The following is a 20,720-nucleotide window of genomic DNA, read 5'->3' as shown; positions in this document are numbered from 1 at the left end:
ACATGATCTGGACTTAATCAATTAATACACTTGCAACACAATCACACCTTAAGTGAAGAGAACTTGGTTTACACTGCCAAGCCAAGACTCAACATAATAAAGTTATCTCACCACATCGAGAAAAAAAATATCTTGTTGATCTCCCTTCACCATTTCTGTGTTTTGTTTGTGCTTCCATTATTGCACCACCAAGGCGTGTGTCACGGAGACTATTAGGCCTTCACCCCTAGTTTTTGCTTGGGTGTATTACTCCTCCCCATCGGATTCGAGTTCATAGCCCTCCGGGTCCCCATACCGACTCTCCTCCTAGTCCTTCTGATTCCTCATCTGATTTCGAGCCTCCTCCACCACATATCGTCACCATGTCAGGACCCACAACTTGTGTAGGAACCGAACCTCGTGGTGTCTTTGGTTCTACACTAGTGGTCACATCAAGTAGAATAGTCTCAGGAACTAATCCGACAGCCTCCGTGCTCCTCTTTATGGCTGGGTTTTGTCTTCCAGATCTTAACCAATTAATAAATGACCCCATACACCTTGATGCTAGTTGGCCCTCAGTCCCGACTAAGCTTCCCTTTGACATCCCAAAGTTCAAGGGTATTGCTAGAGAGGATCCTACCAACCATGTTCAATCCTTCCACATGTGGTGTTCGACTAACTCCATAATCGATGACTCCATTCATCTTTGGCTCTTCCAACGCACGCTCATTGGAGACGCCACAAAATGGTATGTAGACCAACCCTCCGGCTCTCATTCTGTTTTCGCCATTCTTAGTAAAGCATTCCTTGCATATTTCTAGTTACCTCTCTGGTACGACACTGGTACGGAGATATTGACCACATTCCGTCAATCCTCCACCACTCACCTTTCTCACCATGTTCAAGAGTGGTGTCGAAGAAGGATCACATGTCGTGCCCTGCCTTTCGAAGACCGTGTCTCTCTAGATTAGTTTCTTGAGAGCCTTTTATCCCCCATTGGGAAAGATGTTGCATCCTGTTTTCCTCAGACAGAGGAAGAAGCTCTCCATACCACTTTGAGATATGATCTGATTTATACCCAATCTGGTTATATCTATACCGTCATTCCACAAGTCTCTCTTCCTAGAAGTGCCAATGCACTGGGGAATCTCACGCCATTGATAGTATCATTGGATCCCTTTCACACTCTTCACCATACCCTCAGCAGAGTTATGGCTACTGCTAAGGGGGCATGAGTTCCTTCAACATTTATGCCCCTCCTGTTAGCAACATATTTCCTGGACCCTGACCTGTCTACCAAATTGTTTCTCCTTCTTATGCACAGCCCGACACTCTAGCCCCTTAATCATTAGTGCCATAGCATCCCATTCATCCTCAACCCCAACATCGACCACCCCCTCAGGGCCAGTTGTTTGTACAGCAGAGTGATACCAATCCCCAAATTTTGAAGAAAAAGAATAAGGGGAAGGGTAACAAGGGTAATCAAGGTAACTAGCCTAGTGAACCCTATGGGAACTAGCTATTAGTGCCTAAATCTATCTCAAGCTAAAGGGAGGTAGGTCTAGGGTAACATCAAACCACGCTTAACCTGGTAGCTAGCCCCACCAAGTCGGGAGAGGGCTCTCTCCTTGTCAATCTCAATTAGAATATGGCAACTAGGGCTTGAGATGACTGAAATGAATGTTGATTTTAGGCTAGGTATATGAGGTCAGAGGATTTTGTTTGAATTTGATGGTTGGTTGCTGGATCAATTGGAGAAGGTAGCTTGGGTCCGGGAAATCAACTTAGGAAATACAATCATGTCCTGTGGGGTAGGGTAGACAAGATATTGTGTACTAGCAAAGGATTGAGATAGTAGAGTAAGATGGCTGAGAAGTTGAGGAGGGCATAAGAGACTATGAATCCTCTTAAAACAGTGAAAACATTGAAAACTAAATGCAATCCCCAAGACAAAGCACTATAAATCTAGTGTATTCTGTCTATTCACCTTGATTGACTTAGTTTAGAAGAAACAGGGAGATGTGGATACATATAAGACTTTAGAAAAACTCATTACAAAGAAGAAACAATACATAAACTCATTGTCACAAGAATCCCACAAAAATAGCTGTGAAACCTGGTTTTATTCCTTGCCAACTGCTGATACAAAATGCTCAGTGTGTCCAATACTTCTGCCAAAGTCCAACCTTTACAAATGAATCAAAAAGTACATGATATAGGCAAGGGAACTACTCAATCTAGCTATCAAGGTCGAATCCATGAGAAAAGGGGTGGTTACAACCATATCTAAACTAAGAACAGGAATATAGGTAGTGGAACAACTTGCCTCTAAAACCAAGGAAACCAATTCATTCAATTCAAAACCACCTTTGACTTGATGTATCTACCCTATTAAGTGTTTTACATTCATAATTACATCAAATTACATCATTTAACATGATAATTTCACCAAGAGAGCAAGAAAAAGTCATCTGCAAAGAAAACTAGGCGAAATCTGGAAAATCAGGCAAAACTGGCAAAATTCCTCCTATGCACAGCGCCACTGATCCTATGCGCAGCGCTTTTTCAAGGCAAATTTTGGAAGGCTTCCCTAGGTCCAAATCAGGTGCAGGATAGCGCGTTGGAAATCTTGGTGGGTCTACTTTCTATGACAACTTGAATTTCGGAATTTGGAGTTCATTTACCCCTCCAAAAATTGAATCTCCCAAGATTGCTTCCTGTGTGGCAAAAAAGTGGTAGAGAGGGCACTTTTTGGGTGTTTTTTGACCTTTTGGAGAGCTAGAAATTGTCCAAAATTCTTAGCCATTTCTGAGCTTGCATATTTTTTCATGATGATTCCAAGAATATAAAACTTTTTGCAAATGGATGCCCCCAACAAACTGCTGAAAAAACCTATTTTTTACTTTAAAAATTTCAAAAATGACAAAAATTGCTCCAAATTTCTTGAAATTTGGCACGAGTGATCCTTGTTAGGTGCTTTTCTAGGCCAATGATGCTTCAGCCAATATCTTGAGTTTATCTTGTTCTTTTTTACTCCTCAAAGCTCCTTTTAGCTTAGCCTTTAACCTCTTCACCCTTGTGTTGCAAATTTTGTTCCGGGTTAGATAGTGATAGGCCATATGGTAAGTGTTGTTGAATTGCTAAGGAAAATGTTCCTTTGCACATAGAGGGCCATCTTCTCAATATTCCTGCATATAAACTATGGGGGATTCATCATCCTCACTCTTTTGAAATGCATCAACAATCTGACATGATATGTATATAGGCGGGAAAACCTTCCTTCACAGGTGAAATACTTGATGATGAGTTCTATGAGAGGAGCATAAATGTTCTACAATTATTTGAAAGGAAAAACCCTACTGATTTTCCTGTGATATCCAGCCTTAATTTAAGGCTCATAATGTTCTCTGCCCACATGTTGCCCCTTATTCCACTATTCACCCACATTAGGGATGCATGTTGCTGCTGCAATGGTGTCAGGTATCAAGGTGAAATAGACACCAGCAAGGTTCACCTAGCCATTGTGAAGATGAAGAACAAACAACCTAGCAAGCTCATGATGATATTTCACCCTCTCTGCCATTTCACAAAACTGATAACAAGACTAGCGTTTAAAGCAAGTTACAGCAAGAGGGCAAGAAAGTAATTCTGTAAGAGTGGTGGGCTCCTCCCGGATGATTTTCCCCCTTTATGTGGATTTCTTGGTGCATGAGCTTCTCTAGAAGAATCACTAAGAGTTTCCTCCTCCCACTCATATTCTGAATCTATCTCCATACTTATGAATTTAAAGTGAAAGCAGATCAATATAAAGAGATTTTGAAATATGAGGTAAGTGGTGTGTATAAGGAAGTGAATGCTAGGAGGAAAAATTTCTTTGGGAATGAGGGAAGTGAATGGTATTATGAATGGGGAATGAGGGGTTTGATAATGAAGTGAATGTAGTGAAGGAATAGGAAGTGGGAGTTAGGTTTTGGAAATAGAGTATAGGGCTAGGGTTTGGTAAATGGGATTGGGGTTTTGGGAGTGAATGTTGATGATTTTGGGAGAGGGAATGGGATTTGACAAGCTAAATATGGATGAAGTGAAAAAGAAGAGAAATGACCTTTAAAAACTTGCAAGAGAGGATTTAGGAAATAGTTAGGGTTTGTATTAGCTATTTAGCTAGGGTTTTGCTTAAAGGAAACCAAAAACATCCAAGGCACCAAACACAACTTCCCCGAGCAAGGAGGAATGTTTTACTTACTTGGAACAAGATTTAATTTGATTTTTAGGAAGTTTGGAAGAGTTTTGAAGCATTTCTAGCTTTTGGAACAGGTGCGTAGCACCAAGGAATAGGTACGCAGCGCCAGACCAAAATGCAGTGGGAAACCTGCAACAGGTGCATCGCGCTGATTGTGTGCGCAGTGCCAAAGCCCAGGTGCACAACGCCAACAAATTGACTGTATTTTTCCCCTATTTTGCCTTCCTTCTTGAAAAACATGATTTTTTTCCCTTTGGCTCATTCAGTTGCAACAATGAAGACTCAAGCACATGAATTGGCTTTTATATCCCTCTCTTTTACTTTTTCATTAACCAAGACCCACTTTCCTAATGTTTTGCTAGCTTTTTCAAAAATGCTCTTTTTCACTTACATTCTGACTTTTGCATTTTTGCAGGTGGACTTTTACATTGACCTTTGTAGTGGCAGGAGTTTTCTTTCTCACCAGGCCCCCAAGAACAGCTATTTGAATACTTATTACATATAGAAACATTGAAATTACATGAAATTTGTACAATAATGGAAAAACTCTGTTTTCACCTCAAAACAGAGTTTTGAGGTAAAAAATATTTATTGAGCATAACAGAAGTAAATTTATGATTTTATGAACTTATTTATCCTCCTCATGTGCCTGCTGACCTTTTTATTCAATTAAGATGACCATGATGACAAACCCTAAGACCTAGTGAGACTAAACCCTAAAACTAATTTTTATAAATGAAATGAAACAGGATGACAGTAAATGACTAAAAAAAATGTGTGAACAGGTCAGCAGGTGAATGTCATGAGGGAAATTGACATGAAACCACTACCATCAGTTGATCCATGACCTAATGGAATGTAGCTGATCAGATGAGACACCTAATATGCATGCAGAAAGAGAAATATGATCACCGATGGAAGTGTGAAGACACTGACACTAACACCAGCCTAACACCAACAACCATCAACAGGGTGGTCAGCCCAAGTAGAACAAAGCTATTCATATGAAAAATCCTTGTGCATGTTGTGGTGTACATGGCCACTATACACATGAGTGTCCTCTTTTACCCCAGATGCGTGAAATGTGTGAATTTGATGCAGCTTCTCAAGGTCAACAATAACCTCATAATCATATGCCATCTCAACTGGTAGTGCTCAAAAATCCTTTCCCTTAGCAAGGATTTGTTACTGCTCAACTTGAGCCAGGTCAAGTAGCCCATTCCCTCCCAACCTTCTAGTCCCGGTGACTGCCGAATCCTCATGAGGGATTCTGATGAGGTCAATACCTCTGATCAACAACCAACTCCTCAACACTCTATTGTTACCATCTTAGCTGAGTCATCCAGATCCACCCACCCAAGACCTCCTCCATTTGTGGGTGCCTCTCCTGTGTTCCCACCAGGAATCGTTCCTCCAGGTCTTAACCATCCAGGAGTTGTTCTGCCAGTACATTACCATGCGGGCTAGATACCTTTATTATTCCCCCTCCGAGAGTATTTTTTGTCCCTGTCATGGTTTCATTGGTCCTTCCTAATGTGACTTTGGGGATCCGAGTGTGGTACATTGATCCCCCAACAAGCACTCCACCTAGTCAGCTATGACCATATCATGATTCGACCATGGTTCAACCCATCCTTACGACCCCTTTCATTGCTCTAGTTCCACTGCAAGCTCAATAGGAACCCACTCATGTTGCGACAACATCTAGACAGGGGGAAAATCCAAGAGGAACGAACCTAAGGACAAGGCTACTGAAGCTTCTGCAGTCCCCAAATCCCTAAAGTTGTCACATCCATGCACTTTGTGTGAAGTTGTTGGGTACGCCACCAATAATTGTCTTGAACTTCTTCAAATCAAGCCTTTTATTCATGGAGTGTTTCCTGAGTCAAATATCCTAGAAGTCCATGTTAACTTGTCAGTTCCATCCGAGAAACTCAGAACCTTGTGCACAAATCACCCTTGTGCCATGTGTGATCAGCATGGTCAATATTCCCATTTTTTCTCTTGTCTCAATGAATTTCACGATTCCCTTGTGGCGATTCGCGATTACAAAGCCACTCGTAGTGGAACATCTACTCCTCTACCCGTGAATTCTAGTAACATTAGTCAACCAAAATAGGGAGACTCTGGCACCACTATTGTGATCCCTATCACACAGGTTAGTTCCCTCTGTGGACAGAGGCAACCCCTCTATCCCTAGAGTGGGTCTAGTCACTGCAAAGACAATACCAAAGAAAATATCCTTAGAAAGTTGGTGTTATGAAGGCCTACCTTCAGTTTTACATTTGATGAAGTCCTCATTGTGTTGCTCCAGCTCTTCTTCTTCTAGTCACTTATACCTGAAAACAACATGTAGAGAAACACCACAAACGCAATAGAGAACAACCAAGCAATCTAATTGAAGAGTCAAGGAACCTCAAGCTATCGACACAATTTAACACACGATATAGGGAACAAGCTATTGATTTGTTTTAATATAAATCAAAGTAAAACTTAAAACTAAGCCTTGACATCGTAAGTCTCCTCGAAGGGTCCTATTGGCATGTCTCCGTAAGGGAACATATGTCTCTCTCTTTCGTCCAAAAGGATTGATGCTAGAAAGTTCTCAATCCAACTCTACTCGAACATCTCTCAAACCAAAATACATATCAGGCTACTTCCACACTCCAATAACACTCTCCACCTCTACTCCTCTCTTAGAAACCTGAAGCTATCAAATTACATCTAGCTATCATCCAGTTACATCCAAGCTAGATGATCTCATTCATGGAGGAGATATTTATAGGAGGGAGAGGTTCCATAAGAGATGGAAGGAAGAGCTTATCTCTTAGGGAAGTTGCATAAAAGGTGGAACAACTATCCCAGAGGATAGAGGTGAGCTCAACTGACCCAACAACCAGCCCTAGGACCGCCCATGAAGCAACTTCATCTCGAAGTTTTGACGAGTTTGTTAAAAAAAATTCCAAAAGTGGCTCGGCACAGGTGAAACACAGGGACAAAGCGAAGAATTTGCTAGGGCTAGTGTAAACTTGACCATGTTCATGAGAGGGACAACTTCTGACCTGTGACAACCTAGAAAATTAAGTAAAAAGGGGTCTTCTTCAGGGATAATGAACTGAGACATTCTTCTTGAGATTGCAAGGAAGGTAGTGACACATAATTGGAAACATGACATAGCACACATGTCAGTAACATGGACCGATATTGTCCGGGATTAGGGAATGCAGAGTCAGTGACAAATTACTGTGTAACATATGCCCCCTAAAGCATGAAGACCGATACAGTGGGAGGGGTGAAATGCTTTATGAATCCATAACAGAAACAGAATGTCCTCACGGAGAACCTGTAGACCCAAATACAACTGATATCGTTGATACATGAGTACATAGTGAATGGAAATACATGTTCATAAGGCATGGGTGTAGCCATATAGAAGATAAACATAAATGGTCTGTGGTATGGGTGCAGCCACCCAATTCGAAGGACCACAAAAGAGAATCAGGTATGGTCGCAACCATCCAATCGAAAGAGTCATGTATAAATCAATCCATGCAACCTAGACTTGTGGAATCTAAGCCGAGGGTTTTTAATCATAATCTAATCATGGTACAAATTCTAATACGTGAATAGATGTGTTGAAGTCGAGCATACTAGAAAATCACTTGATTACTGTTGAAAATGGCAACAAGAAATGCTAAAAATAGAAGTGCTAAAAATAGCACTACTATAAATAGTATTTTGGGATAGATTCCAATTTTAGTTAGTCCCTAAACTAAAATTGAGAAGTAAAAATTCGAATTTGATCTTAGTAGTTGTTTGTAAAATAATTAATTAATTCATCTTGAGTTAATTAGTTATAGAAAATCAAACATGAAGTCTATGTGAGGACATGCAATAATTTCTCCATTGATTGAGGAATTTATCCATCAGTTAAAGAGATAAGGATGAGTTGTAATATTGAGTTGTAATTAGTTGGCTCAGTTAATTGAGTCAAGTCCAGTTATATTAATTCAAACATTTTGTTGAATTAATTGTGAGTTCAGTTAGTTAATGATTACATGCATTTAACTGTTGCATTTCAGATAATTGAATATTCTCTCATAAATAACTCATGCATGTCAGTTCAATCACATACCCAATTGAGATCAGAGGAATGGACATTGTACCATCAGTTGGAAGATTTTTCCTATAAAGGAAACTCATCCATTCAGAAGGAATTATCTCCTTCATGTTTGTTTAGTTATTTCTGAGCCAAGTGAACAATGTGAGGTGGGAATTCACACAAGTGGAAGCACTGGACCCCAGGAAAAATTGCACAACGAAATAGGAGGCTTGGAGGGAAGAGGAGAATGTTTGTGAGAAGCCTTTGACTATCTATGGGAAGTATTGTTTTATTGCAGAGAGAGAAGGATAACTTGTGAGTTGATTCTTTTTTTAATTTGAACATATTTCCACTTGTATGATAATATAGAGATTGGGATTTTAGGTTGAGGCTTTCCCCAAAGTATTCTTTTGTGTTTCATGTGTATGATTTCTTATTCTTTATTATATGTGTTCTGATTGATCTAGATCAAATTGATTAAGCCTCCACAAAGTTTGATTGCAGAAGTAGATCTAGTATTTTTCTTTAGTATATTGCATTATTAGGTTATCTACAGTGAGAATTTCTACATGTTATCGGAGAAAAGGTGATCAAAGCGAAGAATAGTATACAAGAAGGGAGAAGTTTGAATTTTGAGGTTCCTGAATATAGAAATCAAGTTCTTATCACATCTCTATTTCACCAATGGAATTCAATGGTTTAAGACTTGAGTATTCCCTTTATGGCAGCACGAATTATATAGCCTGGAAGGATCACATGGAAGCAGTATTAGAGTATAACGGTCTAAAGGAATTCATTAATCAAGAAGTCCCCAAGTCGACTGATGCTACAGAATTGGCAGAATGGAAGAAATGTGTGGCTAGAGCAAGGAGAATCCTTCTGGAGGGAGTTTGAGACCACATAGTCTCAAGTCTCCATGGGAAGGAGACATCATTTTCAATGTGGAAAACATTGAAAGATCTATATCAGAACAACAGCGATCAGAGGAACTTGGCGTTGAAAGACAAGCTTCGGAAAATTAAGTGTGAAAAGGGCAACACGATCTCTACATATCTGAACAAGCTCACCACCTGCAAGGATGAGCTTGGAAGTGTAGGGATCACTACAATTGATGATGACATGGTGAATCTTGCACTCCTCAGTCTTCCTAAGAGCTGGCATAGCTACCAAGACTCGGTTATGGAAGAGAAAAACTACCAAATTGGGAACGACTTTGGTCGGATATGATGCAGGAGGAGATAAGAAGAAGCACCAGAGATGGATCCTCATCAAAGAAAGATGATGAGGAAAATCTAGCCTTAGCAAGTAAGGCAAGGAAATGGAAAGGGAAGGCATCCAATCCCAAATCTAGTTCTTCTCATGGTGGGAAGAAGTTTGACAAATCAAAAGTGTGATGCTTTCGTTATCATGAGGTGGGCCATTTTGCTACAAATTGTCCACTTAAGAAATCCAAGATGGGATCCAAGGAGGGATCTAAAGGTGAGGCATTGGCCTCATAGTTCGAGTTGTATTTCACCCTCTTCGCATGCATGGTTTCATCCATGGTGGGATGTGGTTGGTTTCTTTACAGTGAGCTTCATTCCACATGACCGACGACAAGAGTTTTTCAGTACCTTGGAGGAGAAAGATCTCCAGATACTCATAGCGATGGGTAATGATGAAAAGTATAGTGTCTCAGGTGAAGGCACAATTGTTTTTAAGAGGGAGCATGGAGCTCGCATTACCTTGACCGATGTCATGTATGTACTAGGACCGAAGAAAAATTTGGTGTCGATCGCCATGCTGGAAGACAAGGGCTATGATGTAGTCTTCAGTAAGGGAAAGGTTTTCCTTAGACACATCACCACAAGACAGGTGAAGCAGATCGGTTGATGAGTCAAGAACCTATATGCTCTTGAGGTTAAAGATGCATGTAAAGCCTTAAGGAGCAAGGGAACTGATGGAGACTTAGTGGTTGAGAGGGAGAGTACATTACCTCTCAGCATGCAGCCACAGGAGAAGTCTCAGATGATTGTGGAGGAGCCATGATTGGTGAAGCAGCTTCAGGAGGTTTTGGAGGAGCCACAACTAGTGAAGTTGAGAGGAGATTGAGTGGAGGCATACACTCATGAAGAGACCTCCACTAGGGGGAAATGTTGAGCCAAGTGGGTAGAGGGATCACATGCAGCCATACCTCCAGGTGTGAGGTGGGGTGATGTGAAGTGATAGTCCCAAGAAGGCTGGAATAGGGGCAGGATCATTTAGGTACCTGTTATCTAGAAATCAGACCCTGATAAGCTGCTGGTTAGGTTGACTCAGTGTAACTATTTCAAACCTACTTTAGGTTGAGGCTTAGCCTCCTTAGCCTGAGAGGGCTCTCTCAAAGGGTTAATGATATTGATTAAAGATATGGATAGATGGCTAACTCTATGGTTTGTGATTCTATATGTTTATAGATTGGAAGATGGAGACTTGCTACCATTGGGCTATGGAGTCAGTGACAGAGATTAGGATAACAAATAGCTATTCTTATAAAACTAAGGCTTGTATATACTTCAATGAAAGAGTGACACATTCAAGAAAGTCTCAATAACTTGAAGTTCATAGGAGTCAGAGCATGTGGGCATGAATTCTGAGTAATGATACATCAAGGTATTCAAAAGGAAAAAATTTAAAGTGATAGATCAGAGTTTAATACCTACATGGAAGTCAGGGCCTTCAGCATTTAAACATTCAGAACATAAACTCATATGGGACCACACAGTTCATGAATGTATACAGGAAGTCAGAGCACATTCAGTGAATTCTGAGTGATTATACATCCATACCACTGTAAGAATTAAGGAAAGGACAACATCACATATTCTGAACATAAAAAATCCTTCATGAATCCTGAGAAGTAAGCATTAAGACTATGGAAGTAAAGCATTTCAAAGATAAAAGATGAAGCTCACTGAAGTACACTAATATTCTCAGCTTCAGAAAAGTCCAACTGCTTCCGTATATATCAATCCCTGAATATCATTTACAAAAGTAGTCTTTTTCTCTAACATTTTCCAACCCCTTGTACATCAGCTCTTCTGCTATATATAGAGCTCTTTACACAACTTAGATTCCTCTTCTAGGATGAGGAAAATTCGAATTCTACCTGACCTGACACCTAATGACACTCAAAACTAACTATTAAATGCAAATGACACCTAACTAGCAGTCCTAGAGACCTAATACAACTAGGAGTGTATCTCCTTATCATGATTACAACAACCTTATCTAAGCATTAAACACTCCTTTTGACACACAGAAATCCATGAAGTCGAATTTGATGAAGCCCATAACCTTCCAGCTGGCCCTTGATGACTCATCCTTTTGGTGTTCCTAGAAACTAGGAGATTGTCCCTTGCTCTATTCTGGCTGAAAAATAGGTCTTACGACACAGCTCATAACTTCTCGTACAAAATGTATTTGGAAAAACTGAAGGAGGCTTTTGTGAACCAATCCATGCTAAACAAAAATCTCTTCTTTTTTTTTGAAACACTACTCCAGCTGCACAGAATCGATCCTTGAAGAAGATGTGTAAAACAGGAAATTTTGATTTTTTGAAAAACTGCACCTACAGCAGTTTCGTAGCGCAAGTTTAGTCTTTCATTCTCCAAGATCATTATTGATTTGAATAAAGTGGAATAGGTTTTTTTACTTCAGTATCTTAGGAATGAAAACCTCTTTCACTTTTCAGAGAGGAGTTTTCCACTGCTCAAAAACTCTTCTAGAAGTTGACTGGTAGAAACTAGGAGACAAAGTTCCTCCTTTTTAGAGTTTCATTTTTATTCTTGCCTTCGACCTTCTGCTACTTGTTTTTCCCTTGCTGAATGTTTAAACCTTGTAAATACTCCCTTTCAGAAATCCTTCTTCACAAATATTTACTTTTTATCTCTCAAAATTGGTCCATCAAGTCATAATATGCACCTACAGCAGTTTCATAGCGCGCTACGAAACTGTTGTGTAATTACAAAAACACAACTAATTACTGGTATAGTTGATGCAGAGAATCCCATTGGAATGAATGGATTCTTACCAAAGACATTATGAGCATATACTTCATCTGAGATTATTAACAAACCTAACCTTTTAGCTGTCTCTGCAACCTTAGCCAAATGATCATAGGTAAAAGTGGTGCCACATGGGTTGCTTGGATTGATAACAACCATTGCCACTGTGTTGCTGTCTAAAATTGTATGAAGTTGATCTAGATTTATTTCCCAACCCCTTTCTGGAACTAAATCATGATGTCTTGCTTTCTTTTTCTTGCATTGCCAATATAATGGTAAGTGAAGATGACATGAGATATAAGCTTCTATTCTGGCTGAACAATAGGGCTTGGGACAGAGCTCATAACTTCTCAAAAAAAACGTATTTAGAAAAACTGAAGGAGGCGTTTGTGAACCAATCCATGCTGAACAAAAACCTATCTTGGTTTTTCGAAACACCTTCCCTACCGCCCAGAATGTGTCTTTGAAAAAAAGGTGTAAAACAGGAGATGAAAAACTGCACCTACAGCAGTTTCGTAGCGCAACGTTTGTCATTAATTTCTCTCAATTCATAATTAATTTGAGGAAAATGGAAGAGTTTTTTGTACTTTGGTATCTTAGGAATTAAAACCTCTTTCACTTTTCAGAGATGAGTTTTCAAATGTTCAGAAACTCTTCTAGAAGATGACTAGTAAAAATAAGGAGACAAAGTTCCTCATTTTTAGAGTTTCATTCTTATGCTTGTCTTGAAATCCTTCTGCTGACCATGTTGTCTCTTTAACCACATGAAATGCATTAAATCAACCATATACCCTGCTCAAATACTTGTGCTAAGACAAAAATTCTTTAATGGCACCCGGAGCATTATGAATCAATACTAACTATGAGATAATGACCATTTTCATAACATAGAGTTTAGAGTTCATGAATGTCCTTCCTATCCTTGTTTTTCCCTTGCTTGATGTTTATACCTTGTAAGTAGTCCCTTTCCTTGAATTTGGTAATCTCAAGGTTGGTAGAAATCAGTTTCTTTTTTGACTTCCTTAAAGCTACATTCTTCTTCTTGAGTGTTAACTGCCTTACTTGAGTTGAAATGGAAAACTTTGATGTATGCTGACCCTGAGCTTTGCCAAGTGCTTCTTATGCATGAAAGGAACACGAAAGTGACCAAGAGAAAATCTTCCTTACATTACCCATTTCTTTGAAATTTGTTAAGTGATAACAGTGGCTCCACTTGGGATAGTGTGCCCTTGTGGTACACTAAAAACCTGCAATTCCGGTGCCTTATCCTCTTATGATAAACAAAAATTTATTTGACAAGCATCTCCTTTAAGTTTCTTAGGCCTTCACCTCAGGCTTAAGCTTGATCATCATTGTATGAGAAATAAGTCTATATCGACTGAAAAAAATGCTCAGTCAACCTTGAGCTTATTTGCAATTTCCTACCTACCGACCCTATCAATTTCCACTTGTAGGTCAAGCAACATGATATTTCCAATAAAGCCAATCAATTGTCTTTTCTGATATTGGAGGCTCTTGACTGTGTCTGACCTCAAAATAACCATGATAGTGAAATTACGAAATCAACTTATAATGTATCTGATCTTCATAATGCAAATGAAAATGAAATACTGGTGTGCAAAGCTTTGCCATGTAATCACTTACATGGTCAAAATGGACATGGTTATTTTGATGATCATCATAACACTCTACATCTTCAGACAACTAATTCTCAACCACACAAAATTCCTTTGATATGTTATCCAACTGTTTTTCTAAATGATTGTCATAAACAATATAATTTTTCTCTTTCTTATGATCATTTATTGCTGTAAGCTGCTGAGAAGTTTGACATAAAAAACCAACCTTTTCCTCTGCCTGAGGGTCGTAAAAGCTATCTTCCAGTACTTCTTCTTGGTGTTTGCAATCAATTTCATACTCTTTATGACCAAAAGACTGGCAAGTTTGTTGCATCTTCTCATTCATATCATGGGATTGAACATGGTTTTCATAAGTAAACCCCTGCTGATATTCATGTTGCATTTCATGGGATGTTATACTTTCTTCTTGGTGTTGAAATGCATTGTTATGAAGAGCCTCTAAAATTTCTTCATCCATAAATTCCTCATCATCATAACAATCCTCCAAGTACTGAATAAGACTTAAAGAATGCCTACAACAATTTTTAAGCAGCAATAAGGAAGGATAACATTCTTTATACATCTCATAGAATTCATCATGAAAACTAGCAAGCGAATATATTGAACCATTTTCCAAACTTTTATACCAAGACCATGCTTTTCCATCTAAAGTGGTCATAAACATCTTCATGAGACAATCTTCAGGGAAATGAACCTTAAGACTGCACACATGCATATGAAACCTAACCAAATGAAGAGCAGCATTTCTTTTCATCTTTGAATATTGGAAGATCCTCTAACCAATCAACCTTTGGCATAGGATTTGGAAAACCAGGGATATGAGACCGATTCATAGGAGCATACATGGCATTCATTCTTGCAGTGGAACTCATCTTGTAACTTCATCAATCTACTGATCTTCTAGCAGTGGAGTCACCTCCCAACTTATTATTTGATGTGTGGAGTCGCCAAGGTAGTTTTGCAGCCTCAAAAAGATGTCTGAGCTCCTGCTACCTTCAGAAGTTCAACCATTGATTTCGGGAATGAATAATCTTCAGACTCCCGACAGAAACACCAAAATGTTATCTCAAAATCAGACCCTGATAGGCTGCTGGTTAGGTTGACTCAGTGTAACTATTTCAAACCTACTTTAGGCTGAGGCTTAGCCTCCTTAGCCTGAGAGGGCTCTCTCAAAGGGTTAATGATATTGATTAAAGATATGGATAGATGGCTAACTCTATGGTTTGTGATTTTATATGTTTATAGATTGGAAGATGGAGACTTGCTACCATTGGGCTATGGAGTCAGTGACAGAGATTAGGATAACAAATAGCTCTTCTTATAAAACTGAGGCTTGTATATACTTCAATGAAAGAGTGACACATTCAAGAAAGTCTCAATAACTTGAAGTTCATAGGAGTCAGAGCATGTGGGCATGAATTCTGAGTAATGATACATCAAGGTATTCAAAAGGAAAGAATTTAAAGTGATAGATCAGAGTTTAATACCTACATGGAAGTCAGGGCATTCAGCATTTAAACATTCAGAACATAAACTCATATGGGACCACACAATTTATGAATGTATACAGGAAGTCAGAGCACATTCAGTGAATTCTGAGTGATTATACATCCATACCACTGTAAGAATTAAGGAAAGGACAACATCACATATTCTGAACATAAAAAATCCTTCATGAATCCTGAGAAGTAAGCATTAAGACTATGGAAGTAAAGCATTTCAAAGATAAAAGATGAAGCTCACTGAAGTACACTAAGAATCTCAGCTTCAGAAAAGTCCAACTGCTTATGTATATATCAATCCCTGCATATCATTTACAAAAGTAGTCTTTTTCTCTAACATTTTCCAACCCCTTGTACATCAGCTCTTCTGCTATATATAGAGCTCTTTACACAACTTAGATTCCTCTTCTAGGATGAGGAAAATTCGAATTCTACCTGACCTGACACCTAATGACACTCAAAACTAACTATTAAATGCAAATGACACCTAACTAGCAGTCCTAGAGACCTAATACAACTAGGAGTGTATCTCCTTATCATGATTACAACAAACTTATCTAAGCATTAAACACGCCTTTTGACACACAGAACTCCATGAAGTCGAATTTGATGAAGCCCATAACCTTCCAGCTGGCCCTTGATGACTCATCCTTTTGGTGTTCCTAGAAACTAGGAGACTGTCCCTTGCTTTGTTCTGGCTGAAAAATAGGTCTTAGGACACAGCTCATAACTTCTCATACAAAATGTATTTGGAAAAACTGAAGGAGGCTTTTGTGAACCAATCCATTCTGAACACAAAATTCTTTTGGTTTTTTGAAACACTACTCCAGCTGCCCAGAATCGATCCTTGAAGAAGATGTGTAAAACAGGAAATTTTGATTTTTTGAAAAACTGCACCTACAGCAGTTTCGTAGCGCAAGTTTAGTCTTTCATTTATCCAAGATCATAATTGATTTGAATAAAGTGGAAGAGGTGTTTTTACTTCAGTATCTTAGGAATGAAAACCTCTTTCACTTTTCAGAGAGGAGTTTTCCACTGCTCAGAAACTCTTCTAGAAGTTGACTGGTAGAAACTAGGAGACAAAGTTCCTCCTTTTTAGAGTTTCATTTTTATTCTTGCCTTCGACCTTCTGCTACTTGTTTTGCCCTTGCTGGATGTTTAAACCTTGTAAATAATCCCTTTCAGAAATCCTTCTTCACAAATATTTACTTTTTATCTCTCAAAATTGGTCCATCAAGTCATAATATGCACCTACAGCAGTTTCGTAGCGCGCTACAAAACTGCTGTGTAATTACAAAAACACAACTAATTACTGGTATAGTTGACGCAAAGAATCCCATTGGAATGAATGGCTTCTTACCAAAGACATTATGAGCATATACTTCATCTGAGATTATTAACAAACCTAACCTTTTAGCTGTCTCTGCAACCTTAGCCAAATGATCATAGGTAAAAGTGGTGCCACATGGGTTGCTTGGATTGATAACAACCATTGCCACTATGTTGATGTCTGAAATTTTATGAAGTTGATATAGATTGATTTCCCAACCCCTTTCTGGAACTAAATCATGATGCCTTGATACATTGCCAATATAATAGTAAGTGAAGATGACATGAGATATAAGCTTCTATTCTGGCTGAAAAATAGGGCTTGGGACAGAGCTCATAACTTCTCACAAAAAACGTATTTGGAAAAATTGAAGGAGGATTTTGTGAAACAATCCATTCTGAACAAAAACCTATCTTGGTGTTTTGAAACACCTTCCCTACCGCCCAGAATGTGTCTTTGAAAAACAGGTGTAAAACAGGAGATGAAAAACTGCACCTACAGCAGTTTCATAGCGCAACTTTGGTCATTAATTTCTCTCAACTCATAATGAATTTGAGTAAAATGGAAGAGGTTTGTGTACTTCAGTATCGTAGGAATTAAAACCTCTTTCACATTTCAGAGATGAGTTTTCAAATGTTCAGAAACTTTTATAGAAGATGACTAGTAAAAATAAGGAGACAAAGTTCCTCATTTTTAGAGTTTCATTCTTATGCTTGTCTTGAAATCCTTCTGTTGACCATGTTGTCTCTTTAACCACATGAAATGCATTAAATCACCCATATACCCTGCTGAAATACTTGTGCTAAGACAAAAATTCTTTAATGGCACCCAGAGCATTATGAATCAATACTAACTATGAGATAATGACCATTTTCATAACATAGAGTTTAGAGTTCATGAATGTCCTTCCTGTCCTTGTTTTTCCCTTGCTTGATGTTTATACCTTGTAAGTAATCCCTTTCCTTGAATTTGGTAATCTCAAGGTTGGTAGACATTAGTTTCTTTTTTGACTTCCTTAAAGCTACATTCTTCTTCTTGAGTGCTAACTACCTTACATGAGTTGAAATGGAAAACTTTGATGTATGTTGACCCTGAGCTTTGCCAAGTGCTTCTTATGCATGAAAGGAACACAAAAGTGACCAAGAGAAAATCTTCCTTACATTACCCATTTCTTTGAAATTTTTTTAGTGATAACAATACCCAACCTCTTTGATTCAACCTTGCTATGGGAGCCCTGATGAGGAGTAGCAGGACTAGCTGAGTGGGTAGAGACAAATGCGGATGGAGTGGCAGAGAAAGCTACAGTGTAGGAATCCCAAGACAGCATAGAGTAGCAGGCTACAACAATGCGAGAGGCAAGGAGTGTTGCACCAGTGCAGGATGGCACAGAGAGGTGTGCAATGGTGCGAGATGCATGGAGTAGCTCAGAGGTCAGAGAGGGAGCACTTGTCATCGACAGAGGGAGCTTTAGCATTAGAGTATGTTTCTAGCCCAACAGAGATGTCAATTGGGAGTTTTTTTGTTTCTAGAGTTGTTGGAGCAATAACACTTGGGGGAAGTGTTACATGCAGAAAATTCCAAAGGTTTAGGATTGGGTTTGAGTTGAATGCCTTTCCTGTTGAGAGGGAGTGTTGAAAATGGAAACAAGAAATGCTAAAAATAGAAGTCCTAAAAATAGCACTACTATAAATAGTATTTCAGGATAGATTCCAATTTTAGTTAGTCCCTGAACTAAAATTGAGAAGTAAAAATTCGAATTTGATCTTAGCAGCTGTTTGTAAAATAATTAATTAATTCATCCCGAGTTAATTAGTTATAGAAAATCAAACATGAAGTCTATGTGAGGACATGCAACAATTTCTCCATTGATTGAGGAATTTATCCATCAATTAAAGAGATAAGGATGAGTTGTAATATTGAGTTGTAATTAGTTGGCTCAGTTAACTGAGTCAACTCTAGTTAGATTAATTCAAATAGTTTGTTGAACTAATTGTGAGTTCAGTTAGTTAATGCTTGCATGCATGTAACTGCTACACTTCAGATAACTGAATATTCTCTCATAAATAGCTCGTGCATGTCAGTTCAGTTAGAGACCCAGTTGAGATCAAAGGAAGGAACATTGGACTATCAGTTGGAGGATTTTTCCTATAAAGGAAACTCATCCATGCAGAAGGAATTATCTCCTTTAGGTTTGTGTAGTTTGTTAGTGTTTGTATCTTAATCCTTTCGTCAGAGATCAAATTCTCTTGTTGCATTGCATATTAGGTGCTCCGCTTAGTCAGCTACATTCCATTAGGAGCATGGATCATCTGACGATAGTGGATTGTTGTACATTTTCCCTCATGTCCTTTACTTGCTGGCCCATTTCCATTTATCAAGATCATGTGCAGTCACCTTTTGTCTTTAAATTTGCAAGAGTCATTTTTAGGGTTTCAATTTCATTAGGTCTAGGTTTCATCAAAAAGGTCTTCAAACAAGATGACCACCCTAGTACAACAAAAGACTCCTTAGCAGCAGTTTAACAGTATATATCATTTTTCTCTCATTAAAATTGTGGTCATGCATCAGCTTGGTTTGCAGGGCTTCTCATGGGAGGATTTCATTTCTCATGAGTTCTTCACAGATCTTTAGGGACCTCCAGAGGATTTTCATGAGACAGGTGGACCTTCACATCAGCAAGAGGGTCATGAGACACACACCACTAGTGTGCCACTGTTTGTCACCTATCAAAAGGGCACTAGATGGTTGTTCACAACAGCAAAGCGAGTACTATCTCCACCAGGGGTAGAAGGGGTCTCGCTTCTTTCATCAGCACAATAGGTTCAAGAGAAGGGAAAATGCCATTACATGATGAGGGGACTTCAGGTGAGTAGGAAACCAATTTCATTCTCATTGAGGACGATGACACTGATTTGGCCCCACAAAGCTCAAATCTCAAAGAGGTCATCCATGAGCAACAGGCGAACATCAATGCTTTGTCCCTTAACTTAGAAAGAGCTAAGTGGATAATAAAGTACCTAGAGCAAAGAAACAAGCAGCTTGAGGATCAACAAATGATTATGGAGCTGCAAAACATACGAGAAAACCGCCAAGCGGCCAAGAGGAGGAAGGTGAAGCTCACATCACTTGAGCAAGAAATCAATGTTGATCAGGAATCTTGGCTTCAGAGGGCTAATATCCACTTAGAAAGGTTGCTATAGAAGGCCAACAAGGAGAAGACAATGTTGAGGCATATGGCCTATCATTACATGGCGAGAAACAAAGTGTGCAAGGCAAGAATCAGGAACTTGAAGCCAAGTTGAAGAAGGTGTCGAGGAGGCGAAAGGAGTAAGATAGACTTTAGATATTGGCTGAGGCTTCCTTAGCCCAACACAACACTTGATGGAGAAGATTCGGCCCAAATTTCAAAAAAATTGGGACACTTTTTGCATTTTTGAAATTTTTGGGCTAAAACATAGAATTTTCTGAACTATGCGTCGTGCCACCTGGCGCTCGCTTTTGATGGAGGCCTCAAAATGAGAAAAGCTCATCATTTGTGGATTTTGCATGAAAAAATAAGCTTTCCTACCAATGGAAAAGAAATTTTGACAGGTTTTGAGCCCCCAAAAAGGTCAAAAACACCCAAAAAATGACCTTACTGCCCCTATTTTGACACACAGGAAGCAGTGTTGGGAGAACTCAGTTTTGGAGGGGAAAATGGAGGCTAAACTCAAAAATTCCATTTGATCTGGAAAGTAGACAGGTATACCTTTCCAAAAATCACACTTGGAGAAAATTGGGACACCGGGAAGGCCTCCAAAAGTGGCTGCAAACAGGCGCTACACATAGGGAAATCAGCGCGGCGCATTGGGTAAATTTTGCTTAGTTTGACCAAGAATACTCTGTTTTTCGCCTAGCTTCTT

The sequence above is a fragment of the Pinus tabuliformis genome, chromosome 6 (genome assembly GCF_031772625.1).
Source record: "Pinus tabuliformis cultivar Carrire ecotype Pingquan chromosome 6, CPIR1, whole genome shotgun sequence".
In the NCBI taxonomy this organism is placed as follows: Eukaryota; Viridiplantae; Streptophyta; class Pinopsida; order Pinales; family Pinaceae; genus Pinus; species Pinus tabuliformis.
Note: the sequence above shows the minus strand (reverse complement) of the source record.